The sequence below is a fragment of the Ranitomeya variabilis genome, chromosome 5, assembly GCF_051348905.1.
Source record: "Ranitomeya variabilis isolate aRanVar5 chromosome 5, aRanVar5.hap1, whole genome shotgun sequence".
NCBI classification, from domain to species: Eukaryota; Metazoa; Chordata; class Amphibia; order Anura; family Dendrobatidae; genus Ranitomeya; species Ranitomeya variabilis.
The window spans coordinates 519,280,220-519,295,619 of NC_135236.1; the positions used below are offsets into that span (position 1 = coordinate 519,280,220).

At 41.3% G+C, this 15,400-nt stretch overlaps 1 protein-coding gene across 1 annotated transcript in view; it reads left to right on the forward strand.

Annotated features, from left to right (window-relative positions):
- Window positions 1-15,400, forward strand: part of ERGIC1 (endoplasmic reticulum-golgi intermediate compartment 1) — a 124,338-nt gene that overhangs the window by 44,402 nt on the left and 64,536 nt on the right. The window lies entirely within an intron of this gene.

Sequence of the window (15,400 nt, forward strand, 5' to 3'; positions counted from 1 at the left end):
ATTGAGAAGGGGTCAATGATCCTAGCTTCACAAGTTACTGCACTCTCAAATTCCTATTTTTCTATTCCCTATAAGTACAAGAAAAAGAAAACGCATTCATGATATGGTGCAAACCACGTGACATGGACACCATTAACTATAATTGGTCTCACGTGGTTAGGGTGTCCATCATTTTAACCATAAAGTAGCAGGATATGCTGAACTCTTCTTTCAGCAGATTTTTTGAGCCTCCTTAAAGGTTGGGTTGACCTTTTGCGTTTGAGCCTCTAGGAATCATATCTTTTCTGTCTGTCTATATTCAGGGAATATGTCTTGACATATGTGATTAATGAATGCCCTGAAACCAACCGAAGTATATTTTGTCCAGTGAAAACCTCTTTCATAGCCTACCATGTGAAAAAAAAAAAAATTTCTCCGAAGATGATCCTTCCCTACTCACTGGATTCCTATCCACTGTTTCTTCCTTTCTTTATTCACTGATTCACACTAGCTACACACTGAAATCATCTCTAGATAGCCTGAGTATCTGATAAGTTATGATCCCCATGGCATCGAGATCACCATTCTCCTAGCAACCATAATAATACATAGCTACTATTCTAAGAACACACAGAATATTACATTACTGAAATATGAGTTGTCAATCCTCTACGAGGATGTGGTAGCACGAAAGATATGCTAATCGGCATGCCCTACTAACACCGCAGAATCAGCTCATGCTCCAGGGCGCTGTCACTTCCTGGGTGTTACATGGGCATTCCAGGCCGCTTATTACAGCGTTGGTGCTCCCACCCCAGGAAACATCTACTTTCATTTTGCATCATGTTCATGTGGAAATTCTAGGTATCTGGGTCCTAGAACCCCTGCTGTAAAGTGTCTAATCAAGCAGATACTTTGCTCATATACCCAGATTAGTGTGTGTGTGTATGTATATGTATGTATATATATATATATATATATATATATATATATATATATATATATATATGTATATGTATGTATATATATATATATATATATATATATATATATATATATATATATATATATATATATATATATATATATTATATATATACACACATACATACACCCTCACCCACACACGCACCCCCCCCTTGGGGAAGTATTGTTGCCCCTTAACCTTTTCCACATTGTACCCACAAGATAAAATGTATTTTATTAGGATTTTATGTGATCTACCAACACAAAGTAGCAAATATTTGTGAAGTGTAAAATAAATGATACTTGGGTTTCTAATTATTTTAAAAATATAAAGCCAGAAATTGTGACGTGCATTTGCTTTTAGCCCCCTGTAGTCTGTTACCCCTAATCCTGAGAGACCAATTGTCTTCAGAAGTCATAGATAGTAAATGAAGTCTACCTGTGTGTAGTTTTATTCTCAGGGTTTCTTGAGCTGTTCTGTGAAGGCCTCAGTGGTTTGTTTGAGAACTTTAGGGATCACACAGAATCATGAAAACCAAGGAACACACCAGAGAGGTCAGGGATAAAGTTGTGGAGAAGAATAAAGCTCAGGTTATATTAAAAAAATAGCCCAAGCCGAACATCTCATAGAGCACTGTTCAATCCATAATCCAAAAATGTAAGGCGTATGGCACAACTGCAAAGCTACGAAAACATGGGTGTCCACCTAAACGAACATCCCAAGCGAGGAGAGCACTAATTAAAGAAGCAGCCAAGAGGCCCATGGTCACTCTGGAGTAGCTGCAGAGATCCACAGCTCAGGTGGAGGGACTCCTCTAGCATGTTGGAAGAAGGTGCTCTGGTCAGATGAGACAAACATAGAACTTTTTGGGCTAAATTCTGTATGGAAATAAACAAACACTTCACATAACCCTGAAAACACCATCTCCGTCATCAAATTAATGATGGTGGCAGCATCCTGCTCTGGGGATGCTTTTCTTCAGCAGGGACAGGGGAAGCTGATCAGAGTTTATGGGAAGTTGGATGGAGCTAAATGCAGGGCAATTGCTGCAAATGACTTGAGACTAGGGCATAGGTTCATATTCCAGCTGGGCAGCGACCCTAAACCTATGGCCATAGTTACAATGGAATGTTTTAGCTCAAAGCATATTCATGTGTTTGGCCCAGTCACAGTCCAGACCTAAATCCTATTGAGAATTTGTGACAAGACTTGAAAATTGCTGTTCAGACGTCTCCAGCCAAAGAAGACTAGGCAAACATTTCAGTCTCTAGATGTGCAAAGCTGGTAGAGACTTACCCCAAAAGACGTGCAGTAGTAATTTCAGTGAAAGGTGGTCAATTGACTCAGGGGGGCTGAATACAAATGCACGTCACAATTTTCAGATTTATATTTTTAAAAGATTTTGAAAAACGTGTATCATTCCCTTTACACTTCACAAGTACTTGCTACTTTGTTTTGGTATATCACATACAATGCCAATAGCATCCATTTGTTTGTGGGTGTAACGTGAATAAAATGTGGAACCGTTCATCGGGTCTGAGCATTTCCTTCTTCCAGGCACTGTAAGTATGCACAGATCAACCATAGCATTATGGTGAATTATTCGTGATGAGCGAATGTGCTCAGATTACATGTTCTCCGAGTATCTTCGGCGTGCTCGTATATTATGTTCCAGTCCCTGCCGCTGCATGATTTGCTGCTGTTAGACAAACAAACCAAACAGGCAATCCCCCCATGTGCTGTGGCTGTCTTATCAGTCGCAAATCATGCAGCGCAGGGACTGGAACATAATATACGAGCACACTCATCACTATTATCTGAGTACATGGCACCAATTGTTAAAGGGGAACAGTCACCGGGTTAAGATACAGGCAGAGACCCGGATTTCATCAATGTATCAGTTACTGAGCTTCATGCTCTCATTTTGATAAAATCACTGTTCTCTGATTGCTGAGCTCTGAATGACCCCGCCCACACCACTGATTGTCGACCATATACATAAACGGAGTTCAAGTCCAATTTAATGTATAAAAATGTAATACATTTTATTAATGAACAATAATCATAAAAACTTAAGTCACATATCACATAATTAATTTTACATGTTCAGCATCGGAAAACAACAATGGTACCAGACCTGTATGATAGCCTACTCACTGCCATTCATTATAATAAAGTGCTCAGTGCCATAATACCTTCCAATGGGAAAGGAAAACAAGAACCCTAAGACCCAGACTATTAGTAACTGTTTCACATCATATGTGTTGTAGTGCCAGTCTTAGCGCTCTTCCTTACCCATCTAGCAGACAGCAGGCGGTCACACAGTGCAGCCCCAACGCGCGTTTCGCGTTGGCTTCGTCAGGGGGCGGTACTGTGGTGTATACAGGGAGGATATTTATAAGATAACTGATTATTCTTAATTGCGCACAATAGTTCGGCGCATGTACGCCGACGACCACGCCAGGTGCTGCATCCTGTTCGGCGCCCACCATGACGCCGCGCAACAGCGACGCACATATACACGTATATGGTCGAAAGTCTGAGTATGGAGTGTCCTAATATGATTATGTGGCCAAAGTTCAGGGTTCATCTATGGTAAGATGAACGAACATATGAGCCGAAGTATATCCATGATGGGATTTTGTTATACCACACCACTGATTGGTAGATTCTTGTGTACCTTACACATGGGCAGAAAGCTGCCAATCAGTGGTAGGGGCGGGGTTACACAGAGCTCATAAATATTGAGGACTGCACAACAGCAGGTCTAATAGTCCCTCGAATGATAATTTGCTGGTGATAAAACTGTCATTTTATCAAAACTATAGCAAGCAGCCCAGTAAGTAAAACATGACTGCAATTAGGGTCTCTATCTCTACATTATGCTACTCTCAGATTAAGTAGCAAAAACCTAGTGACAGATTGCTTTTAATTTGTACCTGGCACCGAGATTTTAGCAGAGGGACCTTTTTAATCATGGTAGTTTCGAGGTAGGGTCTCCATGGACTGGACTAGTTGCTAATACACGCCCTACACAGATGATTAGTGGTATTTAGGGGCTATCCCCTTTCAGAAAACCCAGTCCCTAGGCGTAGGAAAAAAACAATCAAACTGCTCTTTGCTCATAATCACCAGGTTTACCTTCTGAGTCTGTTGGTCCTCCTGATTTTCGACATTGGCTGCGGTGCTGTTGTGTCGACAGCACTGCAATCGGTGAGCTCAGTGGTGGGGTGTTTCTTCTACATGAGCCACTTAGATTACTGACTGGCTGTCAGTCATGTCTGCTCCATAGCCAATACTGGATATCCGGAGCAGCGGCACTGTCTAAGAACTGGACTTTGGCGAGTAATGCACTTTTTTTTCCCTTTTATTGTAATAAACTGTAGCTAGGAACAAACATTTCCTGAAAGAGGGCAACCCCTTTAAGATCTGGTCTCTTTGAAGGACAATTCAAAGAACCCCTGATTTTATTTCGTTGCTATCTGGTGATGATCCACTGACCACTTTAGGTGCTTTGGAGGTGCACAGTACAGCTTGGCACTGTCGTGTGCGGCTACGTAGGCAGTGATCCATTGTGTGTTGTGATATTTCTCCTAGTATTCTGTGCTACCATAGCTGTTCTGTATGGCCGGACGAGACTGCTTCTCACACGTCCGTCTGCTTTTTTGCTCATGTCCTTGTCACTGGGTCAGAAGTTGCCGTTCCTTGCAACATATTTGCTGGGTAATAACTGTTGAATAATGGAAACAAAAGAAGCCCATGCTTGTAGAGATTGTATGACCTTGTTGTCTCGCCATTAAAATCTAGTCTTTGTCAAAATGGCTCAGATTCTTTCCTAATTCCAACACAAACTTCAATGTTGTTTACGTCACCGGTTGGTGGTTTTATGGTTACAGGTGATTAGTGTGTATGTATATGGACAGTTATACTATGTTACCCTTAGTAATCACTGATTTCAGATTTTTCATTTAGTCGAGCACATGCCATTATAACGTTTGGTTAAGACTAGGCCATTCTAAAGAGCTCCGTGAATTTGAGGGCGCTACTATTAGTTATGCATTATTGTAGCAAGTCGATTCATGAAACGTCCTCCCTCCTACATATTCCATGATCAACTGTAAGTGCTATTATTATATAGTGGAAATATTTAGGAGTCATAGGAACTTGCCCTCAAAGTAAAGGACCACATATATTAATAGAGCAGGGTCACCGATTGATGAGGTTCCTATTGCATAAAAATCGTCAACACTTCGCTGATTCAGTAACTGAAGAGTCTAAATCTCCATTGCCATTAACATCAGCACAAAAAATCTATCCTATGAGCTTCATGGCATAGGTCTGTGTGGCTGACTAGCTGTATGCTGTTATGTCACCAAGCACAATGCCAAGTGTTGGATGGAGTAGTGTAAAGCGCACTTGAACTGGACTTTGGAGCTTTAGCAGTGTGTTCTGTGGAGTGGCGAAACATGTTTCTCACTGTGGCAGTCGGATGGACAAGTCAAGGTTTAGTGAATGCCAGTAGAACATTACTTGCCTGAGAGCACCTTCTCCAGCAACTGTAAAGGTTTCTGCAGAAGGGATAATGCCATGGAATCGTTTTTTTAATGATTAGCCTAGGCCATTTAGTTCCAGCGAAAGGAAATCTTAATGATTCAGCATGCCAAGACAGTTTGGACAATTGTATGATTCCAACTTGGTGAGAACAGTTTAGAGAAGGCCCTGTTCTGTTCCAGCATGACAAAGCAAGGTCCATAAATGCATCGTTGGGTGAGTTCCGTGTGGAAGAACTTGACTGGTTGCACCAAGCTCTGACCTTAACTCCATCAAACACCTTTGAGATGAACTAGATTGAAGATTGCGAGCCAGGAATGCTCATCCAACGTCCGTGTCTGACCACCTTCTGGATGAACAGGCAAAAATTCCCACAGACTTACTCCAAAATATTGGAGAAGCCTTCCTAGAAGAGTGGAAGCCGATATAGTGTCAAAGCGGAGTCCAACGTCAATTTGGGCACCCCTGGTCAGAATTACTGTTATTGTGAACAGTTAAACAAGTTGAAGATGAAATGATGTCTAAAAGGCCTGAAGTTAAAGATGGCACATTTCTTTGATATAGAGCTGTACTACCCGGCTTCGCCCGGGTTAATGACTGCTGTTAGCAAAATAGAATGTGTTAACAAAAATTTATTCTGCACACAAAAACCACAAAACAAATAGAAATGTAATTATTAAAAGGCAAAAACTAAGCTAATAGAAGAATTTCACAACATATATTAGCTTTGTTATACTGAGAATGTCTTTGTTGCCTATATTAACCAATCAGAGCTCAGGTTAATTAACTGTAGCAAAATAGAAGCTGAGCTGTGATTGGTTGCTATTGGCAGCCTGATAAATCCCCAGCCAACAGGAAGCCCACCCCCTGGCAGTATATATTAGCTCACACATACACATAATAGACAGGTAATGTGACTGACAGCTGCCGTATTTCCTATATGGTACATTTGTTGCTCTTGTAGTTTGTCTGCTTATTAAATCAGATTTTATTTTTGAAGGATAATACCAGACTTGTGTGTGTTTTAGGGCGAGTTTCATGTGCCAAGTTGTGTGTGTTGAGTTGCGTGTGGCGACATGCATGTAGCGACTTTTGTGAGATGAGTTTTGTGTGGCGACATGCGTGTAGCAACATTTTGTGTGTCGAGTTGCATGTGACAGGTTAGTGTAGCAAGTTGTGTGCAGCAAGATTTGTGCATGGCGAGTTTTGCGCGTGGCGAGTTTTATGTGTGGTGCGTTTTGAGTATGTGCAAGTTTTGTGTGAGGCAACTTTTGCATGTGTTGCAACTTTTGTACATGTGGCAATTTTTCTGTGTGTGCAAGTTTTGCATGAGGTGATTTTTCCATGAGGTGAGTTTTGCACGTGTGGCGAGTTTTACATAGTTACATATAGTTACATAGTTATTAAGGTTGAAGGAAGACTGTAAGTCCATCTAGTTCAACCCATAGCCTAACCTAACATGCCCTAACATGTTGATCCAGGGGAAGGCAAAAAAAACCCCATGTGGCAAAGAGTAACTCCACCATGGGGAAAAAAATTCCTTCCCGACTCCACATACGGCAATCAGACTAGTTCCCTGGATCAACGCCTTATCAAGGAATCTAGTGTATATACCCTGTAACATTATACTTTTCCAGAAAGGTATCCAGTCCCCTCTTAAATTTAATTAATGAATCACTCATTACAACATCATACGGCAGAGAGTTCCATAGTCTCACTGCTCTTACAGTAAAGAATCCGCGTCTGTTATTATGCTTAAACCTTCTTTCCTCCAGACGTAGAGGATGCCCCCTTGTCCCTGTCTCAGGTCTATGATTAAAAAGATCATCAGAAAGGTCTTTGTACTGTCCCCTCATATATTTATACATTAACATAAGATCACCCCTTAGTCTTCGTTTTTCCAAACTAAATAGCCCCAAGTGTAATAACCTATCTTGGTATTGCAGACCCCCCAGTCCTCTAATAACCTTGGTCGCTCTTCTCTGCACCCGCTCTAGTTCAGCTATGTCTTTCTTATACACCGGAGACCAGAACTGTGCACAGTATTCTAAGTGTGGTCGAACTAGTGACTTGTATAGAGGTAAAATTATGTTCTCCTCATGAGCATCTATGCCTCTTTTAATACATCCCATTATTTTATTTGCCTTTGTAGCAGCTGCCTGACACTGGCCACTGAATATGAGTTTGTCATCCACCCATACACCCAGGTCTTTTTCATTGACGGTTTTGCCCAGAGTTTTAGAATTAAGTACATAGTTATACATCTTATTACTTCTACCCAAGTGCATGACCTTACATTTATCCCCATTAAAGCTCATTTGCCATTTATCAGCCCAAGCTTCTAGTTTACATAAATCATCCTGTAATATAAAATTGTCCTCCCCTGTATTGATTACCCTGCAGAGTTTAGTGTCATCTGCAAATATTGAAATTCTACTCTGAATGCCCCCTACAAGGTCATTAATAAATATGTTAAAAAGAAGAGGGCCCAATACTGACCCCTGTGGTACCCCACTGCTAACCGTGACCCAGTCCGAGTGTGCTCCATTAATAACCACCCTTTGTTTCCTATCCCTGAGCCAGCTCTCAACCCACTTACACATATTTTCCCCTATCCCCATTACTCTCATTTTATGTAACAACCTTTTGTGTGGCACCGTATCAAAAGCTTTGGAAAAGTCCATATATACTACGTCCACTGGGTTCCCTTGGTCCAGTCCGGAACTTACCTCTTCATAGAAGCTGGTCAAATTAGTCTGACATGAACGGTCCCTAGTAAACCCGTGCTGATACTGGGTCATAAGGTTATTCCTCTTCAGATACTCCAGTATATTATCCCTTAGAATGCCCTCCAGGATTTTACCCACAGTAGAGGTTAAACTTACTGGCCTATAATTACCGAGTTCAGTTTTTGCCCCTTTTTTGAATATTGGCACCACATTTGCTATACGCCAGTCCTGTGGTACAGACCCTGTTATTATGGAGTCTTTAAAGATTAAAAATAATGGTCTATCAATAACTGTACTTAGTTCCTGCAGTACTCGGGGGTGTATCCCATCCGGGCCCGGAGATTTGTCAATTTTAGTTATTTTTAGACGCCGCTGTACTTCCTGCTGGGTTAAGCAGGTGACATTTAATGGGGAATTTTTATCACTAGTCATTTTGTCTGCCATGGGATTTTCTTTTGTAAATACTGATGAAAAAAAGTCATTTAGCATATTGGCTTTTTCCTCATCCTCATCCACCATTTCACCCAGACTATTTTTAAGGGGGCCAACACTGTCATTTTTTAGTTTCTTACTATTTATATAGTTAAAGAATATTTTGGGATTATTTTTACTCTCTCTGGCAATGAGTCTCTCTGTCTCAATCTTTGCTGCCTTGATTTGCTTTTTACAGTGAGCCTAGTTTTGCATATGGTGAGTTTTGCATGTAGCGAGTTTTGCGCGTGGCGAGTTTTGAGTGGTGACTTTTGTGTTTCGACTTTTATGTGGCGAGGTTGGTGTGTGTGTGGTGAAATGTGTGCTGAGGGTGGTATATGTGTTCAAGCACGTGGTAGTGTGTGGCGCATTTTGTGTTTGTGTTCATATCCTCGTGTGTGGTGAGTATCCCATGTCGGGGCCCCACCTTAGCAACTGTACGGTATATACTCTTTGGCGCCATCGCTCTCATTCTTTAAGTCCCCATTGTTCACATCTGGCAGCTGTCAATTTTCCTCCAACACTTTTCCCTTCACTTTTTCCCCATTATGTAGATAGGGGCAAAATTGTTTGGTGAATTGGAACGCGCGAGGTTAAAATTTCACCTCACAACATAGCCTATGACGCTCTCGGGGTCCAGACGTGTGACTGTGGAAAATTTTGTGGCTGTAGCTGCGACGGTGCAGATGCCAATCCCGGACATACACACATACATACATACACACATTCAGCTTTATATATTAGATATACCTGTATGTAATCTCCTGTATATAGTATATACCTGTGTGTCATCTCACCTATATATAGTATATATCTGTGTCATCTCCTCCTGTATATAGTATATACCTGTATGTCATCTCCTCCTATACATAGCATATACCTGTATGTCATCTCCTCCTGTATATACTATATACCTGTAGGTAATCTGCTCCTGTATATAGTATATACCTGTATGTCATCTCCTCCTGTATATGGTATATACCTGTGTCATCTCTCCTGTATATAGTATATATCTGTGTGTCATCTCCCCTGTAAATAGTATATACCTGTGTGTCATCTCCTCCTGTATATAGTATAGATCTGTATGTCATCTCCTCCTGTATTAGCCCTCGTTCACACGTTATTTGGTCAGTATTTTTACCACAGTATTTGTAAGCTAAATTGGCAGCCTGATAAATCCCCAGCCAACAGTAAGCCCACCCCCTGGCAGTATATATTAGCTCACACATACACATAATAGACTGGTCATGTGACTGACAGCTGCCGGATTCCTATATGGTACATTTGTTGCTCTTGTAGTTTGTCTGCTTATTAATCAGATTTTTATTTTTGAAGGATAATACCAGACTTGTGTGTGTTTTAGGGCGAGTTTCGTATGTCAAGTTGTGTGTGTTGAGTTGCGTGTGGCGACATGCATGTAGCGACTTTTGTGAGATGAGTTTTGTGTGGCGACTAGCGTGTAGCAACTTTTTGTGTGTCGAGTTGCATGTGACAGGTTAGTGTAGCAAGTTGTGTGCAGCAAGTTTTGCGCATGGCGAGTTTTGCGCGTGGCGAGTTTTATGTGTGGTGCCTTTTGAGTATGTGCAAGTTTTGTGTGAGGCAACTTTTGCATGTGTTGCAACTTTTGTGCATGTGGCAATTTTTCTGCGTGTGCAAGTTTTGCGTGTGGCGAGTTTTTCATGAGGTGAGTTTTGCACGTGTGACGAGTTTTGCATGTGGAGAGTTTTGCGCGTGGTGAGTTTTGAGCGGCGACTTTTGTGTTTCGACTTTTATGTGGCGAGGTTGGTGTATGTGTGGTGAAATGTGTGCTGAGGGTGATATATGTGTTCGAGCACGTGGTAGTGTGTGGCGCATTTTGTGTGTGTGTTCATATCCCCGTGGTGGTGTGGTGATTATCCCATGTCGGGGCCCCACCTTAGCAACTGTACAGTATATACTCTTTGGCGCCATCGCTCTCATTCTTTAAGTCCCCCTTGTTCACATCTGGCAGCTGTTAATTTGCCTCCAACACTTTTCCTTTCATTTTTCCCCATTATGTAGATAGGGGCAAAATTGTTTGGTGAATTGGAACGCGCGGGGTTAAAATTTCGCCTCACAACATAGCCTATGACGCTCTCGGGGTCCAGATGTGTGACTGTGCAAAATTTTGTGGCTGTAGCTGCGACGGTTCAGATGCCAATCCCGGACATACACACACACATACATACATACATACATACATACACACATACACACATTCAGCTTTATATATTAGATAGGTCGAAAAGTAGGTGGACCGAAAATAATAACATTTATTTTGATTTAGATATAAAATTAACTAACACAAGCATAACATTGACAATTAAATTTTATTTCTGAACAATAATACAAAAGCCCTTAAATTTTATCAACACAGGTGCTCAAACTGTTTTCCATCACAATTTGCACAGCTTTGAAGTCTGCCTCTTACGCTTCGACAAACATTTTTGCACAAGTCTCTTTGGGTATTAATTTCTTGAAATGCATCTCTTATGTAATTTTTCAAATCACTGACACTTTTTGGTTTTCAACTGTAAACTTTGTCCTTGAGCACTCCCCAAAAGAAAAAAATCCATTGGGGTCAAGTCTGGTGAACGTGCCGGCCAATCAAGTGGGCCTCTTCAGCCAATCCATTTATTAGGAAATGTTTCATCAAGATACTCGCGGACTACTCTTGAATAATGTGGAGGGGCCCCATCTTATTGGAAATAAAGGTCATTTGAAATAGGCTGTTGCTGTAACTGGGGAACAACTTGATTCATTAGAATTTCGAGATACTTATCTCCTGTGACTTTTCCGTAAAAAAAAGGTCCAAAAACACCAAAACTTGAAATACCACCCCAAACATTGACACCAGGCTCATTTAGTTGTTGCTCTAATGTTAAATGCATGTTCTCATTATACCAGTAAATACAATTATGTCTGTTAATACGGCCAGATAATTTGGAAGAAGCTTCATCACTCCACATAATGTTATCTAAAATTACTGGATTTTCTTCAATTTCGTTAAGCATAATCTCACTAAATTGCAGCTGCCTGTCTGGATCATCCTCCAATAAACCATGAATTAGACGTGGACGATAAGCTTTCCCCCAATAGATTTCAGGATTCGCATGATGGAAGCTCGTGAAATTCCCAATTCTAAAGAGACTCTTCTGGTGGACTTTTTTGGACTCTGAACAAATGTTTCAGCAACAAGTTGTTTATTATTTTCTGTACAGGCTGTTTTGGGTCGACCAGTTTTTGGAGCATTAAAGGGAACCTGTCACACCCAAAATCGAAGGTGAGCTAAGCCCACCGGCATCAGGGGCTTATTTACATTATTCTGTAATGCAGTAGCTAAGCCCCCGATGTATCCTGAAAGATGAGAAAAAGAGGTTAGAGTGTACTCACCTGGGCGGTCCGATCTGATGACGTCCTCTTCTTGTCTTCACGCTGCGGCTCCGGCGCAGGCGTACTTTGCCCTGTTGAGGGCAGAGCAAGGTACTACAGTGCGCAGGCGCCGGGAAAGGTCGGAGAGGCCCGGCGCCTGCACACTGCAGTACTTTGCTCTGCCCTCAACAGGGCAAAGTACGCCTGCGCCGGAGCCGCAGCGTGAAGACAAGAAGAGGACGTCATCCTATAAAGATAGGAGGCCCGAACCAGACCACGACGCCCATCGTACCGGACCGCCCCTGGGTGAGTATAATCTAACCTTTTTTTCTCATCTTTCAGGATACATCGGGGCTTATCTACAGCATTACAGAATGTTGTAGATAAGCCCCTGATGCCGGTGGGCTTAGCTCATCTTCGATTTTGGGGGTGACAGGTTCCCTTTAAGGATTGAGACTGACATCTAATTTGTCACGAATGCGGTAAATGATTTGTCTCTTTGGGGCTTGAGTACCAAATGTTTCAACCCAGTTTGCTCTACCTTTTTCAGCATTTTGAGATTTCCAATACTCTTTTAAAATCCATTTTCTTTGATCTGTATTTAAATTATTTGCCATTATGGGTTATCTGAATTATCTGAAAAGACAACAGATTTGGGGGAGATTTATCTGTGAAAACTGTATCTGTGAAACTGACTCAGTTGCCCTTAGCAACCAATCAGATGCCATCTTTCATTTTCCAAAGAGTCTGTGAAGAATGAAAAGTGGAATCTGATTGGTTGCTAAGGGCAATTGAGTCAGTTTCACTGTACACCATGTTTGATAAAACTCCCCCTTCATAACCCTATTACACATACTGTCCACCTACTTTTGGATCACTATATATATATATATATATATATATATATATATATATATATATATATATATATATATATAATCTCTAAGGGTCACTTACGTCTGTCTGTCTGTCTGTCACAGATATTCATTGGTCGCGGCCTCTAGTCTGTCACGGAAATCCAAGTCGCTGATTGCTCCCGGCAAAACGCCCACGACCAATCAGCGACAGGCACAGTCCAGCAGCGAAATAGCCGCTGCTTACTGCCCTGCACTCAGTGTCCCGTCCATACTCCCCTCCAGTCAGCGCTCACACAGGGTTAATGGCAGCGTTAACGGACCGCGTTATGCCACGGGTAACACACTCCGTTAACGCTGCTTTTAACCCTGTGTGACCAACTTTTTACTATTGATGCTGCCTATGCAGCATCAATAGTAAATAGATCTAATGTTAAAAATAATATTAATACAAAAAAATAAAAAAGGTTATTCTCACCTTCCGACGTGGCCCGCTGTCCTCGGCAGTGGAAGCTGCAGGTTCCAGTGCTAAGGATGCTATGTGAGAAGGACCTGCCATGACGTCACAGTCATGTGACCGCGACGTCATCACAGGTCCTAAGCTCATAGCAACCCTGGGACCGGAAGCTGCCGTGTGCACCACACACAGGCTCCAGGACTTCAAGGGGCCTTCGGAAGGTGAGTATATGTTTATTTTTTATTTTAATTCTTTTTTTACCACGCATATAGTGCCCACATTGCTATATACTACGTGGGCTGTGTTAATACTGCGTGGGCTCTGTTATATACTACATCTCTGTGCTATACACTATGTAGCTGGGCAATATACTAAATAGCTGTGCTTTATACTACGTAACCTGTGTTATATACTCCATGCACAGTGTTATATACTACGTGGCTGTGCAATATACTACGTGGCTGTGCAATATACTACGTGGCTGTGCAATATACTATGTGGCTGTGCAATATACTATGTGGCTGTGCAATATACTACGTGGCTGTGCAATATACTACGTGGCTGTGCAATATACTACGTGGCTGTGCAATATACTACGTGGCTGTGTGCAATATACTACGTAGCTGTGCAATATACGTGGCTGCAATATACTACGTGGCTGTGCTATATACTACATGGCTGTGCAATACACTATGTGGCTGTGTTATATACTACGTGGCTGTGTTACATACTACGTGGCTGTGTTACATACTACGTGGCTGTGCTATATACTACGTACGCTGTGTTATATACTACGTAGCTCTGTTATATACTACGTTGGTTGTGTTATATACTACGTGACTGTGCAATATAGTACGTGGCCTGTGCTATATACTACCTACATATTCTAGAATACCCGATACGTTAGAATCGGGCCACCATCTAGTGTATGTGTATGTATGTATATATATATATATATATATATATATATATATATATATATATATATATATATATATATATATATATATATATATATATATATATATATATATATATATATATATATACAATGTGTGTGTGTGTAATCATTTTGTTTCCATCTTCTACATTTTATAAATTACAAAAGACAAAATGGGCCAAGGCAACAGGTTGGACTCCCTGCATGGTTCGTACCTTGCAGCACCTCCTTTTCAAGTATCACAGCTTGTAAATGCTTTTTGTAGCCATCCAAGAGTCTTTCAATTCTTGTTTGATGGATTTTCTTCCATTCTTCCTTGGAAAATGTTTCCAGTTCTGTGAGATTCCTGGGTCGTCTTGCATGCACTGCTGTTTCGAAGTCTAGCACAGATTTTCAATGATGTTCAGATCAGGGGACTGTGAGGACCATTGCAAAACCTTCAGCTTCTGCCTTTTGAGATCGTTTATTATGATTTTGACATGTGTTTAGGATCACTATCCATTTGTAGAAGCCATCCTCACAAGGGCAGGGACAATACGAACATTTTTCATCTCCCCATAGCACCCCTTTAAGGCTGCCGTGACACTAAGCAGTATTTGATCAGTATTTTACATCAGTATTTGTAAGCCAAAACCAGGAGTGGAACAAATAGAGGAAAAGTATAATAGAAAAATATGCACCACTTCTGCATTTATCACCCACTCCTGGTTTTGGCTTAAAAATACTGATGTAAAATACTGACCAAATACTGAACGTGTGACGGCAGGCTAACTCAAGAACCTTTCAAGTGGAAGGTCCTTTAGCTGCTCAGCTCCTGAAGCCTCCACTCAGGTCTCAGTAAGATTCCTCTCCTGCTCTGCACAGATCTTCTAAAAATTACCATTAAATAAAAAGGCTGATATCTTTGGAAGTGCATGGTGGATTAAAAAAACCTCTGAATTTCTCAGGGGAACAGTGAGAATAAAATAAGAGTAAAAACTGGCCACTTCTGACCTGATGACAGGTTCTTTTTAAGACCAAATTAGGCTACTTTCACACATCAGGTTTTCAGTGTCAGGCTAA